General features: G+C 35.5%; 1 protein-coding gene across 1 annotated transcript in view; it reads right to left on the bottom strand.

Moving 5' to 3' along the window:
- slc35f1 (solute carrier family 35 member F1) overlaps positions 1–14,785 on the bottom strand; it is a 118,354-nt gene that overhangs the window by 57,901 nt on the left and 45,668 nt on the right. The window lies entirely within an intron of this gene.

Genomic DNA, 14,785 nt, shown 5'->3' with positions numbered 1-14,785 from the left:
TGTTAAGCCATTAGTCCTCATATATCAGGTATGTCCCTTTAATACACAGTCTTTACTATTGTGTATGTGTTAAGCCATTAGTCCTCATATATCAGGTATGTCCCTTTAATACACAGTCTTTACTATTGTGTATGTGTTAAACCATTAGTCCTCATATATCAGGTATGTCCCTTTAATACACAGTCTTTACTATTGTGTATGTGTTAAGCCATTAGTCCTCATATATCAGGTATGTCCCTTTAATACACAGTCTTTACTATTGTGTATGTGTTAAGCCATTAGTCCTCATATATCAGGTATGTCCCTTTAATACACAGTCTTTACTATTGTGTATGTGTTAAGCCATTAGTCCTCATATATCAGGTATGTCCCTTTAATACACTCAAATGACACTTTTGTGTGTTGTATATCTAGTGTCCTCAGAAATCACTTTAGTCCTTATAATAACGTTTTGTGTCATAGGTGGGGCTTGTGTATCAAATTATAAATTGTCCTCATAATTGTGTATATTTTCAGGTTGTTACATTATAGATTGTGTTTTGTGTAAACAAACTTTAAAGTGAAATCTGTGTTGTATGGGTCAAAATAGATTTTTTGATCTTCACCACATCTCTGTACAGCAAGTGGAAAGGGGTGTCCCCCTAATACACCAACACACCTGTTTGGGCTGCAGTGTCCTGGTAATTCACAAAAACCAGTATGTGTGTGTGTGTGTGTGTGTGTGTGTGTGTGTCTAATGGTCCAAAGAAGCAATAGTGTGCAATAAAACATACACAATTTGCTTCATACTGTACTATTTTAGTTATAATTTATGCAATGAACAAAATGTTTAAGGAGACATTAAGAGGAAACTTAATGAGACATTGATGTGAAGAACAATATAAACACACAAAAGGTGGTAAATGGTGTTGATACGCACACATGAATTAAATCACATGAAGTTATATTGTACTAAATAACCCAAACTCAGAAATGGGACATTGGCCTTTTCAGAAGACCACAATGCATCACTGATATACACTCTCAAAAATAAAGGTTATTTACTGCCACCAATCATTCCATTAAGAACCTTTTACATCTTTCCATTGCACAAAAAAGGTAATTTTATTGGAACCATTCTTTAGATTATTAAAATGATAGAAAAATGGCTCTTTTAAGAACTGTTCACTGAGAGGTTCTAAGAGGAACCCAAAAAACTCTTCTTCTCTGGCTTCGCTGCAAAAAAACAAAAACAAAAAAAAACACCTTTTGGAACCTTTATTTTTAAGAGCTTATAGGGACAGATCAGAGAGTAATATGGAAAGTGAGAAGGCAAAAAGACAGATAGATATATATAGTTTAACCCTTGTGCATTGTTCAAATTCAAATAAAAGGTTAAAAAAAATCCAGTCCACATTCACATTTTATATTGAAAATAAGTCATATTGTGTGTTTTTTTTCCCCAAATCAGTGACATCATTTATGAATTTGGCAATTAAAGAGTTAAAATCCTGAATTTTTTTTAAACATTTAGTAGTTTTGATAAGGACTGAGGTTGATTAATAGATTTATGCAAAAAAAAATGAAAAAAATATTTATCTGATACATTTTTACAGCAGTTTAAAGTAGTGGGTGTTTTCAGCCACGAACATAACGAAAGGGTAGTGAATTTGATCACAGTGTACTGTTGAGTTTTTGAAAAATTTCAAAGCATTTTCCCAAAATATGTGTCAAAATAAGATTAGTCACCAAAAATCATTCCATTTGCTGAAACACGGAGAAAGTTATGGCCAAATTAAGACTCAAAAATACCCCGTAGTGGATGAAAACATCCCCAACAGCACATAAGGGTTAAAAAAAAAAATCATTCTAATTATAAAAGAATTGCAGAGTCTACACCACAACTATAACAATGTGTCACAGAGGAACGATATCGTTGGAATCACTTTCAGAACGTTTTATTTTTCAACATGATGAATGATAAAAAGATTGACAACCTGTCAGAATCTATCCTGCTTTAAGAGCTCAAGCATTTAAAGTAGCCAACGAAAAACCTGCAGCACGTACCTAGAATAAACAGAATGCTATTGTGCGTTGATGTGGACACTAATATATTTATTGTTATAGTTTATGGGTATTATTCTTGGTGTGAACTTGGTGTAAATAAGTGGTGATCCTATGATGCAGTGTAAACCTCAAAGAAAAGCCTGAAGCCCTGAGGAAAAAGCATCTACATGCAATACAGTAGGCAAGACAAAACAGCTATACTCAGGAGAACATGAAGCACTTATGATAAAAGCAGCCGTTAAATTAATAAATAATGCAGAAATCCTCCGTGCAGCTACATTTACTTTGGCAATTACTAAAAGCCTTATAGAACTAATATGATCACTCCTGAGACTAAAGGACCCTTCCAGAGAATCATTATCTGTTCTCCCATTACAAGCAAAATACTAATAACTGCAAATGTCCTGTTTGCAGCTGTACATCAGATATTGTAGACTGACTTCAAAGAAAAGATTAAATGAATTAACATTCTTCAACTTATATGCACAAATAATATATAAACTACTTTTCAGGACAGTATGTTGTTCAATAATTCCCTTGTGTGTTCTGCATAAGAAAAACTTGCACATGACTGACATAAGGGTGAGAAATGATGACAGAATTTTAAGTTGGAATGAAACAGAAGTTGCAATGCTTTTCTTCCCTATTGTGATGTATATCTGAGTGAAACAGCCTCTCGAACAAGAGAAATGAAAGACGGAACTTGATTTTGTCCATTGGGAATTGATTGAACCATTGGATCGTTGTGGTTTGCTATTGCTGCAATCTTTGATGATTATGAGGGCACATGAATAAATAAAAAAAATGTGCACACATAAATAATGTATAATAAATACATCAATATTCCATTAAAAAAACAAAAAAATGTTTTACATTTTGATTTCATGGTGACCTTAAGATCCTCCTTAACCTTGATTTTTACATGGAACTTAAAAAGTTATTTTTTCATGTTTGTCTTATTGTTTTAGATAGCAAATTGTGAAGCATTTTGGGCAACACCTGTTGTATTAAATGGTGCTATATAAATAAATAAAGAACAAGAACATTGACAAACTAACCATTTTTTATTTTTTTTCAGATGAAACTGGATATCACTTGCTGAATTAAATATAAAAAGTAATGAGGTTTTTGGACAACAGTTTAGCATAGGCTACTGTATACTGTTTTACATTCTATTTGTAAAAAATGTTGGCAGTGTAAAGTACATAATGTGCAGTATATGTTAGCTCTTTAAAATTGCTTCCATTTATCCATCACATTGTAAATGGATGCTCACGCTCCATTGTGAGGTAGGCTACAGTATGTGCATGCTTGCTGTATACTGCACATTTCGGCAAATGTAGAAAGTAGGTCATCATCCGTGCACAGACGATTTGTATAGACCTTATGCGCCAGAGAAACAAAGTCTTTGAACTTCCGTTTTTGCGGTCGCTCTGTATATTTCTATGGCGTTGCTGTCCAGGAGTAATTAGCTGTTGAAGTGGATTTACTTAAAGTAAAGTTAACGAAAGTTATCATGAGGATTGTAATGTTTAAAGCAGATGTCTTAACAAATGTCAGTCGACCGGGAAGATTTTAAAACGAGCCGTTCATTCATAAATACGCAAGATCGCTGTGAAAATACAGACCGGAAGACAAAAGACAACGAGCGCAGCGCGGAAAAGGGGCGGGGCTACATAAGGTCAACCGTGCTTAGACTTCATCTGCATATTTACATTTAGACATTTGCACCCAAACGTGTCAAACAGACCAAATTTAACCAGATGTATGAACATTTATTCATTTAAACATCAAACGATTTTTCAACAAACAACTTCATGTTATAGAATTACATTGCTTTCAAGGTTTTATATGTGTGATGTTTGCTGGGAATCAAACCCATGACCTTGGCATTAACAGCACCAAACTGAGCTAAGTGTCTGTGCCATTGTAGAATCACTTCAACACAACCTGCAAAAAGCTACATTGGATATATGCGTGTGTGGTCGTGAAGGGCTTATTCACACTCAACACTGGCCGAGGAGGATGCATGCACGCCCCATCATCGTGTGGACACGGTTTATTGATTATCTGTCCATGGGGGGAACAGAATAGAGTCAAGGAGTCGTAGCAATGCAAACAATAAATCTCTTCCCTCACTCCTGCCAGCTCAACACTTCTAATCTGTGTCAGTGAGAAGGAGTGGATACAGCTGGCCTCTAAAAAAAACAATAAAGAAGCTTTCTGGGGTAATCAACAATGTAAAGGAGAAAGCACTGACCACACACACATTACCCAGCAATCCTAGCACTCGATTTTGCAGGAGATAATGAAGACGGTGTGATGGATACGCTACAAACTCACTGGAAACACAAAGTGGACGCCACCTCTCCTCCTACAATGTATAATATGCATTTCACTTGTATAACCTATAGGTTCAGCAAGGTATTTTATGCTATTGAAATGCATCTAAAGGCAGTGTAAGTAGCGCTTTAACATGCTTCGAATCACAAATCCAGTTATTAAAAATACATTTTCACTATAATGTGGAATGTCACAGAGTTTGACAAAACTTGGATGAATTAATCAAAAGGCTATACATTTAATCAAATCATGATATGGACTAGTTCCTCTGAATATTACAGCACAAAAAGAGTCTGCATTTTATGTGCGTCTCTGAAAGAGAATTTGGGAAAAAATAAAACAGTTAGGACCTTAAAAATTTAATTTTGTTAAGCTTTTCATAAATAGTTAAATTAAAAAATATATTATATTTTAAAGGGGTGGTATAATGCCCTTTTCACAAGATGTAAAATAAGTCTCTGATGTCCCCAGAGTGTGTACAGTATGTGAAGTTTTAGCTCAAAATACCCCACAAATATTTTTTGAGAGATTATTTGTTAAAATTGTCACCGTTTTTGTGTCTGTCCCTTTAAATGCAAATGAGCTGCTGCTCCCGGCACAGAGGGCGGAGCTTCAACAGCTTGTGTCATTTTACCTCACACAGACATGCACTGAAAATTTCAAAAACTTTTAGCCTTGTTCAAACCGGAGTCAGACAAAGATGGAGAAACTCGAGAAGAAGTGACGTAGTAATCTATAAATCATGTTCCTGGGTGCAGGGTTTATGTAAATTTTAGGGTTGGTGATGTCACTAACCCCAGAGGAATGTCATGTAGTCCCTACCAGTCATTTGTTGTAGTCCTTAAAAAGCAATTTCTTTAAAATAAAATATCTCCCTTTGCTTTGAACTTTGAGCGTTGTAACGTTGCAGATGTTATTTATGCTCAAACCACAACATTACAGACTAATGTAACTAAAAGTTAGAAAAGTGAAATCATAATCAACCACCCCTATAATAAATCCAGACAACAGGGGAAAAAAACGGTATCCACCAGAAGAATTAACTGAGTTTGGGGGAAAATAAGATGGATTTCATAGGGCCCTACATAAGTTATACCAGGAAACATGAAAACAAAAAGTCATCACAGAGCAAATCCCAACAGTTTGAATAATGTGAACTCACTCCAAAAAATCATTACCATTCATTCCATCGAGTATCATAACTGGCAAAACATGATTCATGTTGGGATGCAAAATGCTTTTAAACCCTGAAGTTATTTTTTTAAATGGATGTTTCTCCGAGACAAGCTGTGAAAAGATAAAATTGATTGATTTTGCTGTTGCAATCCACCAGGAAATCAAGCTTTGAAACATCTAAAAAATAATTGCGCCCTAATATCAGCGATTCAAACGGTTCCTGATGCCACATCTCTAGACGTGTGTAGATGCCAGAGTAAAAACAAATCGCAGCAGTGTAAAATCAATACCAGGGGTATCGCATCAAAATGATTAATTAGCTTATTGAATGAAGCTCTTGGGGAGAGTTACAATTGCTGTACAAGTTGTACAAGCCTCTAATGTCAGATTATGGCAGTGATGAATGTGAGGGGGCGTGGCTCTTCACAGCTCAAGGCCAAAAGGCTCAGAGTAAATGACACTCTACACCTGCAGTAGACTCTGTTCTAAATGCCAGAGACTGGTGGTCTTAGGCCACGTGTCCACCGAAGCATGTTTTTTCCCTAACGTCAGCATATTCTTAAAAATTTGTTTTCAATGGGAGTGCAGCTTATTTAAAAACGCCAGGAGCGTGACACGGCGCTGAGCGTCTATCCATACTGAAACCTGCTGTTTTTTTCTGGATGGCAAGAGTTGAAAAATGCTCAATTCTGGTTAAAACGCAGTGCACATCACTGTCGCTTTTTACCCAGCCGTCCAATCACAATGGATGAGGGGCGGGACAATTAACACACCGACCAACCGCCACACCCTGCTTGTACAATGGCAACAGATGACAATAACAAACACAACAACATCATTGTATCAACATTTTTATATTCAGAAACAAACTATCTGTGAAATCAGATACTAGTGACACTTCAGCGGATATTCCATAGAGCAACCAAAGCATCTCAACTGAAAAAAACACTGCGCCGCAGAATCACTCTCAAAATACAACATATGTAAACAATGCTCTTGTAAAAACCTGAGCTGAAATAATAATATATAATGTATATTTAGTTAACTACAGATTCATGTTTTAGAGACTGTAAATCATTTTCTGTGCATGCAACGGCATATTCAGTTATGCATTCTGACTGCCAAGTACAATGTGACTGTGCATTGTACATTTTTATATGTTATAGATACATCTGATTAATCAAATGAATAAAAAGTACAGTAACTAAACAAGAAAATATTTATTTGTTTATTTATCCACAACATAACTATTTACATTTGTACAGACAATGATAGAAATGTCTTCGTGTTGTAGACTGGGTGAATGTAAATAATTTCGGCAAAGACATATTCTCAACGAGAGTTATGCATTCTGACTGTATGTGCAATGCAAATGGTTATGTTTCTGTTGTGTATATAGCCAAATAAATGTAAATAAAAATATCCACAACATATTTATAATAACAATTGTACAGACAATATATAGAAATGCCCATCAGTCAATCCTGCATTTTATCACCAAAATGGGTTGAGCACTAAACCTGAGGCAAAGCAGCTAAAAAACAAGTGCAGTTTTCACACACAATTTCCTCTATTTTCCTACCACTTCCCTCGCATCAAACTGTTTTCAGCTTCTTTTTGTGATAATAACCGTTATCGCCACGCACTCGGTTCTCTTTGCCAGCGTCCACTTGGCAGCCATGGCACAGCTACGACAGATTGGTAAGAAGAATTCTGGCATGCAATTGCATTTGTTTTCTATTCCTGAAACAATGGGAGAGAGAAAGCCATATGCTGGGCAGACACGGTCCTACTGGAACAAGAGCTAGAGCTATTCTGACTCGGTTTGCATCCTCACACTGGGTAAATGGGCTATTCTGATACACAACGCTTCTCTCATGCTTTGAAAAGCTATTCTTTCAATTTTATCTTTCAATATCAGCGAACTTGATACTAATGCAGCTTACTTGACACAGTATCAAAAGGCCATTTATACAACGAAATTGGTGTCTGAACACCTCAGAAAGCTATATATGAAACAAACAGAGGCATCAGAATAACACAATTCTTTTCAAATACAAAAGACATTCCCACTGGGATCAAAAATGATAGAGTTGTTCCATTTTCAAAGGTTCCTCAGCAACTGAAAGCTTTCTAAATGTATTAAATGTTGAAGGTGTATTTAATATTGCCTCTGATCATCAGCAGAGCGCAATGTTCTGGAATTGCCATATGAATCAGGCTTAATGCACGGCAGAGCAAAACGCTGTCTCTTCAAACATTTCTGTAAGCCATCAGCATTAGCCTCGAGTAATTAATATCTGCCTGGCCGCATTAGCCCAGTACAGGAAACCAGATTATGCCTGCATGCACCGGTAAAAAGTGATGTAGTTGGTGTGATTGGAAAGAGAGAGAGTGAAGACTGATATCCCTCCATAGCCCTTCTTCACTTCTGCAGTTTCATGGCTTAAATCCAATTTGAACGGAGCACGAGGGTCACGACAGCTACAAGGTACACAGAAGAGGTGAGAAGAGACGACCGTCAGGAAGGAAATGAGAAAAGCAAGTTTCATTTTTACCAAGGCTGTTGTAAGATGACAGCTTCTACGTTGTCGGACTGTACAAGATGAGCGTCATTGTTTGGCCGGAGCTCGCGGACACAGGACGGCTGACAGGCACCTGCTCGTGTTGAACTCTCGTTATTCTGAAAGCACACATTCCCAGCCCACTTTCTGAAGCGCGTGGTCATGTTTACCGAGGCTGCAGACACAACTCCTTGGTCACTGGAGTAGAACAAAGAGAGTGGGCCAATTTGGCAGGGGCAGTTTTGACGTGTCTACCCGACGGCTCGATCAGAGAAGCGTGCTTGAAATAATGAGTTTGTACGCAGTCTTTGTGTGCAATGTTAGCATGCTTCAAATTAAAGTTCCGCTAGGCTTGTCAATTAAAAATGATGCATTATGGGGGGGAAAGAGTTACAAAAAAGAGTCTAAAACTTGACTGAATGACTACTAAAGGTACTGAAAAGTCATCCAATAAACCCCAAAAGTTATCTATCAGTATCTATCAAACAGTGTATACTATCTGTTACCAAATATAAAATTTTCTTCAGAATACTACACATAAAAATAACAGTCTATCTTCATCTTCCATCAAAACTTTGGTGTTGTAAGCCTATATGTCAGTGGTGTTCTGAAATTAACAAATCAAATGTAAATTCATGTCCCAGTTATAGTCACATTGTCAAATTTTTCTGATTAAATAAACATTACTTTACTTTTTTATTCTATTTTGTTCTATTTTTCGTTCTAATACTCTGAATGTTCCAATCCAATCTGATCTCTGACCTATTATGCTGCCTGAATCATAATCATACACTGTTTGTTCGTTGGCCAGAGGAGAACTGGCCCCGACTGACCCTAGTTTCTCCCAAGGTTTTTTTCTCCATTCTGTCACCTGATGGAGTTTTAGTTCCTTGCCATTGTTGCCTTTTTCCACCTTTGGCTTTTGGCTTGCTTAGTTGAGGACATTTAATATTCAACAATATTACTGATCTGCCTGCATTGACACCATCATATGAGAACTGAACTGAGCTGGACGATGACATCACGTTTTTTTTCCAGAGCGGCTGTATGTATGTATGTATATATATATATATATATATATATATATATATATACACTCACCTAAAGGATTATTAGGAACACCTGTTCAATTTCTCATTAATGCAATTATCTAATCAACCAATCACATGGCAGTTGCTTCAATGCATTTAGGGTTGTGGTCCTGGTCAAGACAATCTCCTGAACTCCAAACTGAATGTCAGAATGGGAAAGAAAGGTGATTTAAGCAATTTTGAGCGTGGCATGGTTATTGGTGCCAGACGGGCCGGTCTGAGTATTTCACAATCTGCTCAGTTACTGGGATTTTCACGCACAACAATTTCTAGGGTTTACAAAGAATGGTGTGAAAAGGGAAAAACATCCAGTATGCGGCAGTCCTGTGGGCGAAAATGCCTTGTTGATGCTAGAGGTCAGAGGAGAATGGGCCGACTGATTCAAGCTGATAGAAGAGCAACTTTGACTGAACATTTCTGACATGGCCAACATTTCTAAAGAATGCTTTCAGCACCTTGTTGAATCAATGCCACGTAGAATTAAGGCAGTTCTGAAGGCGAAAGGGGGTCAAACACAGTATTAGTATGGTGTTCCTAATAATCCTTTAGGTGAGTGAGTGTATGTCTGTCTGTCTGTCTGTCTGTCTGTCTGTCTGTCTGTATGTATGTATGTATGTGTAAAATATACATATATATATAAAAATGAACTAAACATTAATTTAAATGAACTTTTTTTTTTACATCAAAAATGAACCATCACTGAACTTACTTAAGCTGGACTATGATGCTATTTTCTTCTAGAAACAAACTTTGTTGCATTATTTTCCTGTTATCTCTGTAAAGCTGCTTTGAAACAATCTGTATTGTAAAAACCGCTATATAAATAAAGGTGACTTGACTTGACTATTTATTAAAACCAAGTATAAATCATCAAGTTAGTGTTTTAAGCATTTTTACATTTATTCCAAAATAATAACTAAAGGCAGTAACAATTTAAACAGTATATTTTATTTGTGTATTGATGTTCAGCTGTTCTTTTTAATAGTCAACTTATTTTCATATCATCAATCATTCTTGGTAAACACAGTCTGTCACAGACACAAAGATGTACCTTTAATTTCCCCAAGCTGATTGCTCATTAAAATAAACCCCCAGTCATCATGTTTTCAGGCCATTTCAAGTTTGATTTTGACGTGACAAAGTGGTGATATCTAAGTGGCTGAGTTGTTTACTTACTTTTTAATTAGTAAAAGTCTGATATCCAAAGTCCCTTTCAGGCAAGTCATTTCACTCAGCGGCCATCTATGAAACTATTTCAGTCCTACAAGTGCAGCTCCTATCTCTTTGAATGGGGAAACATCAAATTCTCCAAAGCTGTTCACCAAACCAATGATTAAATTTCATATTTGAAATCATCAATGAAATCTGCCAACAAGTGGCTGCAGTGAGGCAATGACTACCAATTAGCAATTGGCTGTCTTTTTTAGAAGGCGTTACTTATTCTGCCATATTGCAGGTTGCACTTTCTCCCATTTATAGTAAAATGAGTGCAATGTCTTTGTATATCTAAAGTCTTTGGAGAATCATCCTGAAGTTTATATTGCAATATTGATCATTGACAGTACATACCACTTATGACATGATTACTTACCAGTTAAATGGACATAAATCTTACACTTTCATTGAAATATTATATTCCAATAGACAAATATACAGTTCAGTAGATTTATACAAAAACAGTTCTGTAATAATATTTATTATTAATTCTGGTATAAAATTATGAAAGCTCATGGTGATTCCAAGAGTTATCAAAAAATCATTAACGTTCCTGTTTAGTCTTCAAAAACATGATTTATCCATTATTGGTCTGAAAAGGAGCTTATTAAAACAACCCCATTTCTGTAAAAAAAAGATGAAAGACATGTGATATATTATAAATAGACTGTGAGTTGGCATATTTCTCAGCTCAGAACACGACTCTTTTCCATATCTATTCTTAGCCTGCTGAAAGTATGCCAGAAACAGTGTGTCAAAGCTTTCTGTGTGGACGAGAGGCTGAACATGAAATCAATTAAGGAATAAAACTTGATCTTGACACCTTTAACCTGACTAGCTGTCTAGACATTTCTATACATTAAATGTTTAGAAATGTGAAACATATAACTGCATTAACACTAAAACTACCGGAATTCCATAACTACTAGAACGACCATAGCGGTCATTCTGACCGTTCATACTTTGATGTTCATATGGCTGTACTGTACTGGCTGTACATTTTCGTCATGTCATATCTATTGTACATGTTAACCTTCTCTTTTCCAATGAAGCTTTTAACTCCTGTCATCATAGCCCTTAAAACAAGGACAAAAGAAAGATTGCCCCGACAGGTGCTGCCTCTATGTGAGGAACGTTTTGCGTCAAAATAATATATTTTTTCACCGCACTCACCACGTGAATAGACATGCACAAAAGTTAGTAAACGTCAAAGCTTCATACCGTTTAGTACAGCCCTGTTTGTAAATAAGTTCAATAATCAATACAAAATCTAAAAATAAATGAATCTACAAGTTAAGATAGGTAATAATAAAGAGGACACAAAACTTTTATTCAAATGAATGTGAAAATGTACACACACAAACAGGCTAAGAAAAAACATGAACATTAACTAAACAAGAAAACGAACTGCTTTAGAACGATTAGTTTCAGTGAACAAAAAATATTAACGAACAAAATCAGGTTAACTGCCCATTTGAACGGCGCAAACACTGACGCTTACGCACATTCCACACAGGGAAACACCGCCTTTCGTATGCAGCTCCCACACACTTTGTGACATTTGGCCTCCGCGAAACTTGCAATGTAGCGGACTTATGATATCTATAATGCGTGCGGTCAAAATGACCGTTATGGTCATTCTAGGTAGAAATAGTCAGAACTGTTGTGTGTTTTGTGATTTTAATAAAATAACAGTGTCAGAATAAAATATACACATATTTAGGAAAAGTCAGAGTCCTACAGCCACATTTATTTTATTTTAACAAAGTTATTACACTGTAAAATTTAAAAACGGTCAAAATGACCGCCTTGGGAGTTCTAGTATTAAGACAAGACTTATTGGTAACACTTTAGAATACTGTATCTTACTTACTGCATAACTAATAAGGAATTATTGAGGAACTAATAGATAATTATTTATTAACACTTAAGTCACTACTGTTAACTACTAAGGAAGATGTGTTAACTAATTAGTATGTAATAGAATTGTATGATTGTGTTAAGTTTCAGTTAGTTAATCAATAACTAATGAATTATGTCATAACTCTTGAAGAACTATTATTAATTATCTATTAATTAATGTGCAAGAAAAATAACTAAGAAGTAACTACTAATGAACAGTCATACACAATGACAATAAACCGTTTTATTTTAGCAGTGGAGTGGTGGATGAAGTACACAAATCAAGTACTTGAGTAAAAGTACAGATAACCCAATAAAATATTACTCCAGTAAAATGATAAACTATTGGCCTATTCATTTTCAAAATTACCTTAGTAAATGTACAAAGGTAATTACTTGAAAAGTAAAAAGCACTGATCAATGTTGTTTTTTTTTTTTTTTTTAGCCAGTTTTAGTCATTCTTCAGCACTAATAAGAAAGATAAGTGCAGACATTTACTAGGCTATATATTGATCTGCAAATAAGCAAACTTTTTATTTAATTAGCAAAATGTATCATAATGTATGATAACTTATCTATTTTACAAAGGTTTAGATAATACCGTTAATAATGTGTTTTTTTCAGTAAGTTTGATTTGAGTCAGAAGTATGTGGTAATTCTGTATTAATTACTAATGAGTTCCCTATATTCTCACTTTAGAATACTGTTCCAGGTTCCAAGTAATTCCTGAAGAATTATCTAATAATTATTTGTTAATTACCAATTAATTTCCTTATATGTTCACTTTAGAATACTGTTTCAGGTTATAAGTAGCCTAATTCCTGGATAATTATTTGATAATTATTTATTAATTACTAATGAGTTCCCTATATTCTCACTTTAGAATACTGTTCCAGGTTCCAAGTAATTCCTGCAGAATTATTTGATAATTATTTATGAATTACAAATAAGTTCCCTATATTTTCAGTTTCCCTCAGTCATTGCCTCAAACATGAATTTACTCAATGGCATTCTATGCTGAGGAAAACAGACACACACAGTACTGTATATAAAATATAAAAACTAATCTGAGGTTAGTTTTGTATGACTGTTCATTAGTAGTTACTTCTTAGTTATTTTTCTTGAACCTTAATTAGTAGATAATTAGTAGTAGTTCTTCAAGAGTTATGACAGAATTCATTATTTATTGATTAACTAACTGTTACTTAACACAATCATAAAAATATATTACATACTGATTAGTTAACACATCTTCCTTAGTAGTTAACAGTAGTGAAGAAGTAGTTAATGAATAATTACCTATTAGTTCTTCAATAATTACTTATTAGTTATGCAGTAAGTAAGATACAGTATTCTAAAGTGTTACCGACTTATTATGCACTCCTACATGTTTCGTTTAGTACTATTAAATAAACAAAAGACAGAATGTTTGCCCACATTTAGGGTACATTTACACAAGACGTACAGATGTCAATGTTGTCAAAACGATCCCCGTTCACGGTAATGAACAAAAACGCTGTATTCTGCTGCCAGGCCAGTAGTTGGCGATGTCACTTTGTAAAGAAACACTACACGCTTATAGATTGAACACATAATACGCATGAGCATGATGTCACAGTTTTTACAAATTGGTGTTTTTGTAGTTTACACTGAGACGATAACGGAATTGATTTCAAGAACTTGGCTTGCTATCATACACCCGGTGCAATGCAGCGGCAAGCATGACGCAAGTGTTTTTTGCTAGTTTCAGTCCGACGCAGTTATCGTTTTCACGTCCCATTTGTGCGTCCATGGGCGTGCTGGTCTGAAAACGAGGTGTGTTCTCCGGCGCATTGTTGGCGCATTGCTATTTTGAGGCAATTGAAATGGACTGCACCATTGACCAACTGAAACCTAAAGTCTTTGTCTAAAGAAATTGTCTAAAGTATTTTTTTGTTATTTAAAGAGCGTGTTAGTAATGTACGCCTATAGGCGGGTCCACAATGCCGTACACTGCTTATTATCATCATCATATAGCGAATCCGCCATGGCGCAAGCACATGGCGGAAAGGGAAAGGGAATGGGAAATTACACTCTGATTGTTTTTTTTGCACGTTATGCCCAAAACACACCCACAACCCTTTTAAACCATTCGCTGGGTGCGCCAACCATTTTTCCCGTCGTTAAACGAGCAAAAGTGGATTCGGACACGCCGAATGCACTTGCGCCTTGCGCTTTAGACCATGCACTTAGATCGTTAAAATAGGGCCCTCGCACTTCAAAAGAACTTCAAAAGAATTTCAGGCCCCCAAAACACCATTCTTCTGTAAATGAATGTCCAAAACGGATAAAAAGTTTTTGTTGGAAACGCTATTGTGTAAATGGCACCTTACTTAGTTCAGTCTATACAAATTTGACATATTACAAACAATTTATATGTAAATCATTTTATTTACAAATAAAAACAAG

The sequence above is a fragment of the Rutilus rutilus genome (assembly GCF_951802725.1).
Source record: "Rutilus rutilus genome assembly, chromosome: 15".
NCBI classification, from domain to species: Eukaryota; Metazoa; Chordata; class Actinopteri; order Cypriniformes; family Leuciscidae; genus Rutilus; species Rutilus rutilus.
The sequence above is the reverse complement of the archived record's forward strand: the minus strand, read 5'-3'. Positions and strand labels throughout refer to the sequence as shown.